The sequence below is a fragment of the Triticum urartu genome, chromosome 1A (assembly GCF_056163025.1).
Source record: "Triticum urartu cultivar PI428250 chromosome 1A, HENAU_Tu73, whole genome shotgun sequence".
Lineage (NCBI taxonomy): Eukaryota > Viridiplantae > Streptophyta > Magnoliopsida > Poales > Poaceae > Triticum > Triticum urartu.
The window spans coordinates 303,891,872-303,906,063 of record NC_141873.1 but is presented as its reverse complement, the minus strand read 5'-3'; positions in this window follow the sequence as shown (position 1 = coordinate 303,906,063).

The window sequence follows — 14,192 nt, the reverse complement described above, 5'->3', positions numbered from 1 at the left end:
CGGAACTCCTTCTTCTTCAGACTCATGGCTCCAGCTGAGACATGAGCAGTGCGGAACGCTTGCTGGAACTGAGTCCAAGTCACATTCTCCATGGGGTATGTGGTGGTGTAGTTCTCCCACCAAGCAGCTGCCGGTCCATCCAGCTGGTGGGCAGCAAACTTTACCTTCTTAGCATCATTGCATCCTGCCGTGGCCAACTCCCTTCCTATCTTGCGGAGCTAGTCATCTGCGACAATCGGCTCAGTGCTGCTGGAGAACACGGGTGGGTTCAGCCTCAGAAAATGGGTAAGACTATCAACTGGGGGTTGTTGTTGTTGTTGTTGTTGTTGTTGTTATTGTTGTTGTTGTTGTTGTGGTTGTTGTTCTGAATGAGCATCTGCATAAGAGTATTCTGCTGCTGGATCAATTGCATGAGCTCCGGTGGAAAGTTGAATCAGGGGTCACGTCTTGGAGGCATCTGATGAGTTTTAGAGTGGACGAGGAGTTAGAATAGAACAAGGCCTAGTGAGTAAAATCACACTACCCATATGCACATGATAGCAATAAAACTTCAAATCACTCCAATTCAATTTCAAATAAAGAGGTTCACACGAATAATCAAACCTAAGGTAAGCCATGTCACAAGATTTGACAAGGTCTTACAGATGAGATAAACTAATCGGATAACGAAATCAAATTTCTAAACTCTCATGGTGGTATAAAATCTAACTCTCATCAGATGAGGACCACTCAACCATGTCGACATCGGGTGTCCTTGCATCACTCTCCGTGTCGTCATCTCCGAGCTCATCATTTTGGTCCCTCTCCTAGCTGACATAGGCACCATACGAGTGATCCTCCTAGATGTTTTCTCCCTCATCCAGCTTCTCCTCGGCCTCCTCAAGCTCAAGCTTCAGGCCGTCGATCTTCTCCTGCAGTGCGTCCAGCTCTCCCTCGTGCTCGATGCGAGCGTCCTGGAGCTCCTCCTCTAGCTCGGTCTTGCGGGTCATGAGGTTCTTGATGACGATCATGTTGTCGGACAGCTCCAGTTCTATCATGCGAATGTGCTCCTCCATGTCCTGGATATGGGATGCTATCGTCTCGCCCTCCAGGGTACGCACCACATCTCCATTTGCGTCGCGGCGCCTGTACATCACGAATGAGGTCCTCTTGAGGTCTTCGTCATACACCTCTCGAATGCGTCCAAGAGCAATGTGAGCAGCGATACCCCTGCCCAAGCCCCATGTTGCGGTATCCACATGGAAATCAATGGGCTTGGTGCGGTTTCCAAGGATGCGTCCGGGGATATGAGCATCGATCCTCCAATGTGTCTCCTCGGGCAGGGTGGTTGTGAAGGTTCCAGTGAATGTGGGAAGCCCAATCTTCAGGTGATTCGCGATCTTCACCAGCTGCCGTCCAAAGGGCATGGTCTCATCGGGCTGCTCGAACTCAACAAGGGCGGACGACGTCTACATTTTGAAAGAGAGAAGAAATTAGTATTGAAGTAGAGAAGGTACGAGAGGATATATAGGGAAAGTGAAAAATATAGTTTTGATCCTATGGCTTTTTCCATTTCTAGGGGTCGCGTCCTACAGTCAACGTGTGCTCTGATACCATCTTGTAACGACCCGACTCGGTAAGAGTCGAAGTCTCTGTGCTTACCGTGCTAGTCCCTGGATCGACTTGCTAGCACACATAGTACTCGATAAAATAACAGAAATAACACACGTCTCTTTATTACATCGATAGTCCAGGAGCAATACATTTATTACAAAATAGGGCATAGAGCTAATAAGCAAATACTGCGGAAGCAAAGTAGTAAATGAGTCCAACTCCACAAGCAAGGTTGAGTGTATAACATCTACCTATCGCACCTTAATCCTCGTCGGATATATCTGCAACGTGATAAGTTGCAGCCATATAGGTCAGTACATTGAATGTACTGGAAAGTCACATCATAAGTGTAAAGAACCTACTTGTACATGCAATTTGGCTGGTGGAAAGCTCTAAGTTTGGTTTTTGCATAAAGCTAGTTTTTCCCTATTAGAAAAGATGTTATTCTACTACTACACATTTGCATAGGATGAGTTGGCAAACCCAACTCCATCCATTCCCAAGTTTCATTTAAAACCCAACTGTTTAATTAAAGGTGAGGAGATCTCCCGGCATTGTCACTACTAGATGCTCAAGTTGTCCGTAACAGGGGACACGGCTAATCGATTAGGTTGACACTCTGCAGAGGTTGCACACTTTTCCCCACAAGACTCGACTACCTCCATGATCGGAAGATCGAGACATAGTCTTTCGAAAATGTTCCACCTTAACCCACGGATAGGCCGGTACACCTACATCATTCTACATCTGCTAGCCCATCCCGGAAGGGGGTCACACTAACTACTCAACTAAGCCAGAGCCCATATTGGCTTGTGGCTGCACACATAAGCTTCAAGACATGAGAATACGATTGATCTCTTTGAACCTGAGCGGACGGTCCACTAGTGGTGCACCACCATGGATTTCCCATGCGTGCCCCACTGTACTTCGCCACCATTCCAACAAGTTTCCTCCCAGGTAGTTCATTAATTATCTTAGGTCCTATTTACTACATTGTCACTCAAACTTTACAATGATCACTTCCTAGTCCACGTCTACTTACCGAAGCAACATAATGTAAAACAATGGCGACAATGTTATATGGTTCAAACCTACCTCAATGAACTACTAGGTGAAAAGCATAGTCATACGACATTAATTCCTACCATGAGGTCCTATCGCAAAGAACTAAGTGCATAATAAAAACATAGGTAATGGAAACATGATCAAGATGCAACTTGCCTTGGTACTGCTGGTTGAACTCTAAAGACTAATAATATTCTGCTTCGCACTCCGGGCAATCTATCGCAAAGAAGGTAAACAAACATAAGCAAACATTCCAGAGAACCAAAAGAACATGCACAGCAAAAAGTCTCGGAAAAACCAAATGAACATACAACACACTAAGCTACCACAAAAATATTCTAAGTGCAAAACAACATAGGCCTATGGTTCAAAAAGTGACGTGAGCTATAGTGCATACTAATAAAAATACTAAAGTGCAGATTCTAGTGTGTGAAAATTACTGTGACAGAGGTCCAGGTGATAGGGTTTGGCTACGTGACAGAATGCAAAAAGAAACAACTTAATCGGAGCTTCGATTTGGGAGATATGGCCATTTGAAGTTTGAATTGAAATCTGAATAAATTCAAATTTGAATCTTCCAAAATTTTGCAAAGAGGATACCACTGGATAGATCTAAACATGATGAAGAAATTGCCGTTGGTTTCATCGAGTTTGGATCTACGGTTTAAAAGTTATGGCTAATCTAAGATCAGGGACTAATCTGTGATAAAAGGGACTAGACAATGAAGAAAAACTATCGCAAACAGGTCCCTGGTGCGTGGCAGATTCCTACTGGCCGAAAGGTGTTCGCCACGTAGCTTATAAAGCGTACGGCCACAATCTAAGAAAAACGGCGGCGACGGCTAACTTATACAGAAACCGATCGGTTTTTAGAATAAAAACCCACGGTTAACCGCGTACCGGTTCAACTAAAAAAACAAACTAACCTAATCTAATCTGGGCCGTCGGTGATCGATCTAAGGGGAGGGAGTGGGGCGTCGGCTTACAACGGGTGGGGGTGGTGGCCGGCGACGATGAAGACGGCGACGCGTCGTCGGTGACGGAGGGGGCGGCGGCTGCGGTGGTCCTCGGTGACGGGGAAGAAGATAAGGAGGTGCGGCCCGTCGAGGGCGTCGCGAAGGTAGTGGCGGCGTATGTCGACGGTGTCCGGACGGGGCGGGGTGAAGACGGCGACCTTCGGTGCTCCGGCAGCTCTGGCGTCGACGGTGTGGCGGCTCCGACGGGACCTAGGGGCAAAAATCGTGTCAAAAGGATGCGCCTCGGCGGGCTAAGAAGATTTACAGAAAAGGGAGGGTTGGAGTGGTCTACGGGCGACGAAATGCTCGGCGGAGTGACGCGGCTCCGGCGAGATGCGAACGACAACGGCGGCGGCTATGGGCTGCGTGGGAGGAAGCGGGACGACGAGATCGACAGAGGGGAGCCCGGGGCATTTATAGGCGCGGGGAGGGCATGCGGGTGCCACGGATAAGCATTATCTGCGAGGGCCTCGCCCGACGGTTGCGGGAGCGTGGCGGCGAGCTCATCCGAGTGGGGCAAGCGGGAGGTTGGGGAGATGAGGTGGAGCGGGGGCCCACCAGTCAGTGGCGGCGGCGGTAGCGAGCGAGAGAGGCTGCGGGCGGTCGATCGAGCGGGAGGCGTCGGGCGCTGGCCTTGGGCCAAATGGCCAGTTGGGCCGGTCGGGGCGCCCCTGGGCCGAACTGGTTTCGGTCCAGGCGGGTGAGTTCGTGTTTTTTTTAAAAACCGAAGACTAAATTGGCCCCAAATAATTCAAACTTATTTGCAAAAACACCACATAATTTATAAAATAACTATACAATATTTAGAGCCTAATGAACATTAACTTCAGCACTCTTTTATATTTTCCTAATACAATTAATGCACATTTTGCAAATAAAATAAATACCAATAAACTCCAAAACTTCAAATAATATTCAAAATAAAATTTCCCACTCTTTTATATTTTGAGGAAGTCATCTTATCCCCTCTCATTTGTTTTTCTCGAGTGGAAAAATATTATTTGAATATTTAAAAAAAACTCCAAAATGCAAAGAAATATGATATGCATTGAATGATTCTATTAACATCCGAATTTAATAAAAATTGGGATGTTACAATTTTTGGTTAATACAATTGTACCAAAAACAGGGGGCATGTGTTGACGATGTAATTTGGCTAGTTAGTATGGACCAAATTAATTTTATCATTGATCCAACTAATCAGTTGATGCATAGCTTCAATATTGCAGTTATCTATATAAGGCTGACCATATTTCAGGGATACGTTGAACTAGCATACTGCTGCCATGGATATCTCTTAACCAACCTCGTATGCTAAGCTGAAGTATGGAGTTTGCATGGACTAGATGGATAAGTGTGCTTAGTACATGATGGTTACTATTGCATGTGATAGCGATGTGGCCGGAGTATTTTATTATTTCCTTGTAGACACAAGAGTATATCTACGTGACATGGTTAGAACTAGTGCAAGTTGTAAACAACCAAAACAGGGCATGTCCTAGTTGGTTTTGGCTTCAGAGTTTTAGTCTTATACGCCAAGTCCAGTGTGCTGTATATATGTAAGGCCATGGTCAATTAGAAAACCCCCAACAATCGATCTATCAACAAATACATTAATTTTTCACGTACGTCTATTTTCTGTCGCTACTTCCTGCCAAGCTCTAGCAGTTCTAGGGTTTGGTGATCTTTGCTGTTTTGCGCTGAAAAGCGTCCGGTTCTTCTCCACGAAAGCAAGAAAATCTTTCTTTCTTTGCTCGTAAAGCAATTGTTCATCGTCACGAAAGCACGACAAATATCCTGGTGTTGCGCGACGCTTTCACGTGCCAACATGATCCTTTCTAGAGATGGAGTTTCTCTCAAAAGAAGTGAGTGGGAGGAAAGTAGAACTTGATGAGGTAATTGTACCTTCTCCCGAATTGGAAACTAGTTCATCACATAAATTAGTTCCAGTGATTCCTACCCCAATTAGTGAGGAAGCTAATGATGATGATCATGAAACTTTTGATCAAGTTTCTACCGAACCTTGTAGGTCAACCAGAGTATGATCCGCACCAGAGTGGTACGGTAATCCTATTTTGGAGGTCATGTTACTTGACCATGACAAACCTATGAACTATGAGCAAGCGATGATGAGCCCAGATTCCGCAAAATGGCTTGAGGTCATGAAATCTGAGATGGGATCCATGTATGAGAACAAATTGAGGACTTTGGTTGACTTGCCCGATGGCCGGCAAGCAATAGAGAATAAATGGATCTTCAAGAAGAAGACTGATGCTGACGGTAATGTTACAGTCTACAAAGCTCGACTTGTTACGAAAGGTTTTCGACAAGTTCAAGGAGTTGACTATGACGAGACCTTCTCACCCATAGAGATGCTTAAGTCTGTCCGAATCATGTTAGCAATTGCTGCATTTTATGATTATGAAATTTGGCAAATGGATGTCAAAACTGCATTCCTTAATGGATATCTTAAAGAAGAGTTGTATATGATGCAACCAGAAGGTTTTGTTGATCCTAAAGGTGCTAACAAAGTGTGCAAGCTCCAGCGATCCATTTATGGACTGGTGCAAGCCTCTCGGAGTTGGAATATATGCTTTGATAGTGTGATCAAAGCATATGGTTTTATACAGAATTTTGGAGAAGCCTGTATTTACAAGAAAGTTAGTGGGAGCTTTGTAGCATTTCTCATATTATATGTGGATGACATATTGTTGATTGGAAATAATACATAATTTCTGGATAGCATAAAATAATACTTGAATAAGAATTTTTCAATGAAAGACCTCGGTGAAGCTGCTTATATATTGGGCATCAAGATCTATAGAGATAGATCAAGACGCTTAATTGGACTTTCACAAAGCACATACCTTGATAAAGTTTTGGAGAAGTTCAAAATGGATCAGTCAAAGAAAGGGTTATTGCCTGTGTTACAAGGTGTGAAGTTGAGTCAGACTCAATGCCCGACCACTGCAGAAGATAGAGAGAAAATGAAGGTCATTCCCTATGCCTCGGCCATAGGTTCTATCATGTATGCAATGTTGTGTACCAGACTTGATGTGTGCCTTGCTATAAGTTTAGTAGGGAGGTACCAAAGTAATCTAGGAGTGGATCACGGGACATCGGTCAAGAACATCCTGAAATACCTGAAAAGGACTAAGGATATGTTTCTCATTTATGGAGGTGACAAAGAGCTTGTCGTAAATGGTTACGTCGATGTAAGCTTTGACACTGATCCGGATGACTCTAAGTCACAAACCGGATACGAATTTATATTGAATGGTGGAGCTGTCAGTTGTTGCAGTTCCAGGCAGAGCATCGTGGCAGGATCTACGTGTGAAGCGGAGTACATAGCTACTTCAGAAGCAGCAAATGAAGGAGTCCGGATGAAGGAGTTCATATCCGATCTAGGTGTAATACCTAGTGCATCAGGTCCAATGAAAATCTTTTGTGACAATACTGGAGCAATTGCCTTGGCGAAGGAATCCAGATTTCATAAGAGAAACAAACACATCAAGAGACGCTTCAATTCCATCCGAGATCAAGTCTAGGAGGGAGACATAGCTAGAGATTTGCAAGATACATACAGATCTGAATGTTGCAGACCCGTTGACTAAGCCTCTCTCAGGAGCAAAACATGACCAGCAACAAGACTCCATGGGTGTTGGAATCTTTACTATGTAATCTAGATTATTGACTCTAGTGCAAGTGGGAGACTGATGGAAATATGCCCTGGAGGCAATAATAAAGTTGTTATTTATATTTCCTTATATCATGACAAATGTTTATTGTTCATGCTATAATTGTATTAACCGGAAACTTAGTATATGTGTGAATACATAGACAAACAGAGTGTCCCTAGTATGCCTATACTTGACTAGCTCGTTAATCAAAGATGGTTAAGTTTCCTGACCATAGATATGTGTTGTCATTTGATGAACGGGATCACATCATTAGAGAATGATGTGATGGATAAGACCCATCCGTTAGCTTAGCATTATGATTGTTTAGTTTTATTGCTATTGCTTTCTTCATGACGTATACATATTCCTCTGACTATGCGATTATGCAACTCCCGAATACTAGAGGAACACCTTTTGTGCTATCAAACATCACAACGTAACTGGGTGATTATAAAGATGCTCTACAGGTGTCTCTGAAGGTGTTTGTTGAGTTAGCATAGATCAAGATTAGGATTTGTCACTCCGTGTATCAGATAGGTATCTCTAGGCCCTCTCGGTAATGCTCATCACTATAAGCCTTGCAAGCTAATGGTTTAGTTGTGGGATGATGCATTACGGAACGAGTAAAGAGACTTGCCGGTAACGAGATTGAACTAGGTATGAGGATACCGACGATCGAATCTCGGGCAAGTAATATACCGATGAAAAAGGGAATGACATATGTTGTTATGCGGTTTGACCGATAAAGATCTTCGAAGAATATGTAGGAGCCAATATGAGCATCCATGTTTCACTATTGGTTATTGACCGGAGATGTGTCTCGGTCATGTCTACATAGTTCTGGAACCATAGGGTCCGCACGCTTAACCTTCGATGACGATTTGTATTATGAGTTATGTGATTTGATGACCGAAGTTTGTTCGGAGTCCCGAATGGGTTCACGGACATGACGAGGAGTCTCAAAATGGTCGAGAGGTAAAGATTCATGTATTGGAACGTTATATTCGGACATCAGAATGGTTTAGGTATTTTTCCGGAGTACCGAGCGGTTGCCGGAACCCCCCGGGGAAGTATTGGGCCGACATGGGCCTAAGGGATAGAGAGAGGGAAGCCCTCAGGGGGTGGCCGCGCGCCCCCCTCCTTGGGAGTCCGAATAGGACAAGGAGGAGGGGGCGGCGCCCCCCTTCCCTTTCCCTCTCCCTCTCCTTCCTATTCCCTCCGGTGGAAGAAAGGAAAGGGGGGGGCGAATCCTACTTGGACTAGGAGTCCAAGTAGGACCCCCCCATGGCGCGCCCCTCCAGGCCGCCGGCCCCTCTCCCCCTCCTTTATATGCGTGTACAGGGGCACCCCAAAGGCACAACAGACAATCTCTTAGCCGTGTGCGATGCCCCCTCCATAGTTCAACACCTCGGTCATATCGTCGTAGTGCTTAGGTGAAGCCCTACGCCGGTAACTTCATCATCACCGTCGCCACACCATCATGCTAAAGGAACTCTCCCTCGTTCTCAACTGGATCAAGAGATCGAGGGACATCATCGTGCTGAACATGTGCTGAACACGGAGGTGCTGTACATTCGGTACTTGGATCGTGAAGACATTCGACTACATCAATCGCATTACTAAACGCTTCCGGTTTCGGTCTACAAGGGTACGTGGACACACTCTCCACTCTCGTTGCTATGCATATCCTAGTTAGATCTTGCGTGATCATAGGAATTTTTTTGAATTACTACGTTCCCCAACACACATAGCTTAGAGGCTTGGCTCACAATACTCAGAGTAAAGAATCCAAGACATCAACTAGAGGGCGAATAGACGACTACAAATTCCAAAATTTCTAGTTGATTCTTGGGATTATGGAATTGTAAGGTCTAAAAGGTATAATTTAGTGAATCTAATATTGCAAAGAACTGCTGGAATGATTATTGAAATGCCGCTCGAGGGGGGGACACTTCTTTTTTCAAATAAAATCAATTTCCAAAAGTAGAGAAAGAAAAGTAAAAAAGGGCAAGATGCATTTTTGGACCAAAAGGAACTTTGGGCCAAAGTTAGGGACCTGGGGGTGTGTGCTGGTCCCAGGTCCAAAAATCCTCCCTAGGTGCCCTATTCGATGCACATTGCCCTCTCTCAGATAAAATCAAAGACAAGTTTTTTTTAGATTTTCTCGTCGCTGTCTCGAAGTGGAACCATGTTGTACTTCTCGGACGATTGTTCCTACCCATATCTACCACCTCTGATTGTGCAATCTCGAAGCAGTCATCGTCATTGGTGCATCAAGGCGAGCATCTTCTATCGTATTTCGGGTTCCGGCAGACCCTTGTGGTTCGAAAACTGGGGTGCGCGCGGAGATCTCTCCCCTACCGATCTACGTCTAATCTCCTCGGGTGATCTAAGCTGGAAACAATGAACAACACAAGGGACACGAGGTTTATACTGGTTCGGGCCACCGTTGTGTTGTAGTACCCTACTCCAGTGTGTGGTGTGGTGGATTGCCTCAGGGGATGATGATGAACAGTACAAGGGAAGAACAGCCTCGCGAGAGGTGTTCTTGAGCTGGTGCGATGAACTGCTTGGGTGAGTTCAGTCGCCTCTCTCTCTCTCTCTCTGCTAGGGCTCTATCAGATCTCTTGATGTCCCCCTACTCTGTGGTGGCTAGCTCTATTTATAGAGGTCCTGGGCCTCTCCCCAAATAATGAGCGGGAAGGGCGCCAACAATTGGCCGTTTTGAAGGGGAACATCTAGTACAAGTTATCCTGACCAAAGGTGGTCTTCGGCTGCCAAAAGCACTGGTGATGACGCTGTCTTGGGCTCCACGGTGACCTCCGTCCTGCCACTATGTTGGTCTTGGTCTCGTTGCACCTGAATGGTAACCTTTGCCCGATGCCTTGGCCTGTGCTTGCCCCTTTGCACCAAAGGGGAAACAAGGACACTACGCAGGCAGGCGCCCGCCTGGTCTCGATCGTCATGGGCTCCTCGCGAGGTGCCCCTGCCTTGATCTCTCCGCCTCCACGCGAGCCTGCCTGATGAGGCTGCCTCTGAGGAAGCTTCCGGTCGTCCGCCCCGTGAGGCTTGGCCCCTCGCGAGGGTCTTAAGCTTGAGCTGATGAAGATGGGCCGTGCTGGGCCCCCACTTGAGGCACGCCGCAGGCCGCAGGCAGGCAAGTCTGGGGAGCCTCATTCCCAGAATGCCGACAGTAGCCCCCGGGCCCAAGGCGCGCCCGGGCTTGGCCTAGCCGAGAAGTGGACGGGCGAGCGCGAAGCGCCGCGGGCCCTAATAGCCTGTGGTCTTGGGCGTCGTGTGGCGACTGATTGGACGTGGGCGTATGCGCTTCCCCATGATGCCTTGGTGACCGCACGACTTGGCAAGTCCCTGCAGGCAGAGAAATCCGGTCATGATTACCTGCGATCGTGGTGCTCGGTGGTTGGCCTCCTCCGGCTATAAGTACGGGGCTGCGTGAGCCCCTTCAGCCCATCCCTTCTTGTTGCTCCTTTTCTTCTTCTTGGCTACTCACCGTTCCTATGGCTCCAAAGAGATTCTCGGCCGTGGAGAAAGGAAAGGCCCGCCAGGCAGGGCCTGACTCCCCCCGACCAAGCGCAGCCGAGGCCGCCCTCGCAAGCATTCCACGGTCCCCGTAGTGGCTTCCCGCGGCCATGGAGGCGGTTCCCTGCGCGGTGGTGAGCGCCCGGCCGCCGATGGGGGCATGCCGTGGCTGCACGCCCCCCTAGGCCATGCTTTCGCTCTGCGGAGGTGCTGTCGGAGTTCGTCGTGTGGTCAGCGGACCCAACCAGCACCCGGCTCCAGCTCCCCCATTTCTTCGTAGGTGATCTGCCGGCAAGCGTCCGGTGCGACTTCTGGATCTAGGCAGACGGCTGCTGCAGCAGGGCCTCCTGGGCTTCGCTGGAGGTCTCCGTTTCTGGGAATGGGGCCCTCACCCGCGGCTGGCAAACGTTTGCCCGCGCGCGCGGCCTGGGCCGGTGGTGCACCTTGCACTTCAAGTTCGATGGCGACGCCACCCTCTACGTGAGGGTGTTCGGGGAAGACGGTCGCCGTGCTGGGTGCTGCCCCAAAGACGATGACCGCGGCCGCCTGCCCAGCCCCGGTACCGACCAGGATGAAGGCGGCGACAGGCGTACAGGCGGCGGTGCTCGGGGTTCACTGAGCTTCGGCGACTCCCTCTCAGGCAGCAGCTCCTCCAGCGGTGGCGGCGACCAGCCCCCGCGCCGTCGCACCCGCCTGGGTGAAGGTAGCGGGCCAGCCTGCCATTGCTCCTCGGCGAAGCGAGAGGAGGGATCCGCCTGAGCCCCAGGAGCAGCTCGAACCTTCGCTGTGGGTCGGTGCAGGCGCGAATCGCGCCCATTTTGTTTTCCTTCTTTTCCTGCGCAGAAATAGAAGGTAGTATAGGGCCCCACGGGGGCGTGTTAGAACTGCTGCTGTTAACTATCATGCTGCTTCCGCTATTTCTGCGCTATGTTCCCGTGCCGTGCACCCATGTGCGGGAAATATTTTAGCTCGGTGGGGCATGACGCGGTCCTTGCCTCCCGAGGCCGTGGCCTCGCCATGCGCTTTGTGCCCTGCAAGGATTAGTAGGAGGGGTAACTTTCGATCTTGGTTGTGGGGGCGATCGGCCCAGGTCCTGCGCTCATGTCACGATTCCCGTGAGGCACGGACTGGGAGGGGTGCTCCTGCAGAGGACTCGGATAGGAAATCTCCAAATGACCGGGGCAGAAAACACTCGCGAGGGCGCCCGCGAACCTCCCTCGCGAGACTTGGGCGAGAGAAAACGAGGCAAGCGAGTGAAAAAGACAAAGAGTCACAAGCCAGGAACGTCAACAACTTCAATAAAACATCAAACGGGAATAAACAAGCCAACTGCAAAAGCAAATGAAAAAGCCGTGTCCGGCACCTATTCTAGTCTTCGATGTCTTCTCACCAGCGCGGAGCTAAGTGATGCCACTGGGCGTGGGCGGGAGCCCCCGAGGCCGGAGGGCGGCACTCCGGAGACTCCGGGGCGTGTACAGCCCCACTCATTATTACGTGAGAGTGTCACGGGCGGTGAGCTTCACAGGCATTGGCCTTCTTCACAGGCACCGAGACTTTCCCGAAATGTGGCAGCTTCACAGGCATTGGCCTTCTTCACAGGCACCGGGCCTTTTCCCAAAACACAGCAGCTTCACAGGCATTTGCCTTCTTCACTAGCACCGGGCCTTTCCCAAAACATGGCAGCTTCACAGGCATTTGCCTTCTTCGCAGGCACCGGGCCTTTCCCAAAACACGATAGCTTCACAGGCATTTTCCTTGTTCACACGCACCGGGCCTTTCCTAGGTGCTAGGCTTCGCTCAGGGATAGAACCTCCGGAGATGTTGAATGTTCCACGCATTCTGGATGGGTACCCTCTCCGTGGTCTCCAAGCGCGCGGAGCCAGGCCTGGAGACATGAACAACCTTGAATGGGGCCTCCCACATGGGAGAGAGCTTGTGCAGCCCCTCCCTGGAGAGAACCCGTATGAGTACGAGATCCCTACCTCAAGAGTTCTGGGGCGGATGTTGCGGTAGTGGTATCGTCGCAGCGCCTGTTGATACCTTGCCGCTCGCAGCGCGGCTTCTCGGCGGCGTTCCTCCCCCAGCACGAGATCCATCCCCCGCATGGCATCCTGCTGCGTCTCGTCGAACGCCAGGACCCATGTGGAGCGACGCCTGACCTCGTGAGGGAGAACAACCTCTGCTCCGTAGACGAGGAAGAACGGGGTCTCGCCAGTTGGCTTGGTCTCAGTTGTGCGGATTGACCACAGCACGGACTGGAGCTCGTCGTACCAGCTCCTGCCACAGGCCTCCAGCTTCTTCTTAAAGGTCCTAGCTTTGAGGCCCCTCGGCCTGGCCGTTGCTCCGGGGGTGTGCTATCGAAGCGTAGCATATCTGCGTTCCAAGGTTAGCACAACATGTTTTGAAGAGATTACTGGTGAATTGCGAACCGTTGTCGGTGATGATGCGGTTGGGCACCCCAAATCGGCTCATGAGGCCCTTGATGAACTTGACCGCGGAGCCTGCCGGGATTGTGCGGACGGCTTCCACCTCAGCCCACTTGGTGAACTTGTCCACAACGATGTAGAGGTAGCGATAGCCCCCTGGCGCCCCAGGAAACGGGCCCAGAATGTCCAGCCCCCAAACTGCGAACGGCCATGAGAGGGGTATAGTCTGTAGACCCCCCCGCAGGCTGATGGATCTGCTTAGCGTGAAACTGGTAGGCCTCACAAGCCTTCACCAGCTCAACGGCGTCGATGAGCGCTGTGGGCCAGTAGAATCCACTACGGAACGCCTTGCCGACGAGGGTTCGTGACAATGAGTGGTGCCCGCAGTCTCCGCCGTGTATGTCCGCCAGTAGCTCCTTCCCTTGCTCTCGGGAGATGCAACATAGGGACACATCATTTGGCCGTTTCCTGTAGAGCTCTCCATCCTTGATGCAATAAGCTGTGGCCTGCCGCGCCACACGCTCCGCTTCCTCCTCGTTCTCCGGCAGAGTCCCTTGCATCAGGTAGTTCTTGAGCTCAGGGATCCAACACCCTTCCTGAGGCTCTAATGCCAGGAGCAGGCGTGCCCCTGAGGCCGGGCCGCAGACCGGGGCTCCTGAGGCAGGCGGCTGAGGGAGCTCCTCCCTTGGTTGCGTCGTGCTCGACAGTGACGGCACCACCGAGGGTTTGAAGAGCCGCTCCTCGAAGACGCCAGGCTCCTGAGGCAGCCGCCGAGATGCCCTCTTGGCAATGTCATCAGCTTCCTGATTGGTGCCCCGGGGCACTGATGGGGAACGTAGCAGAATTTTAAAATTTTCTACGCATCACCAAGA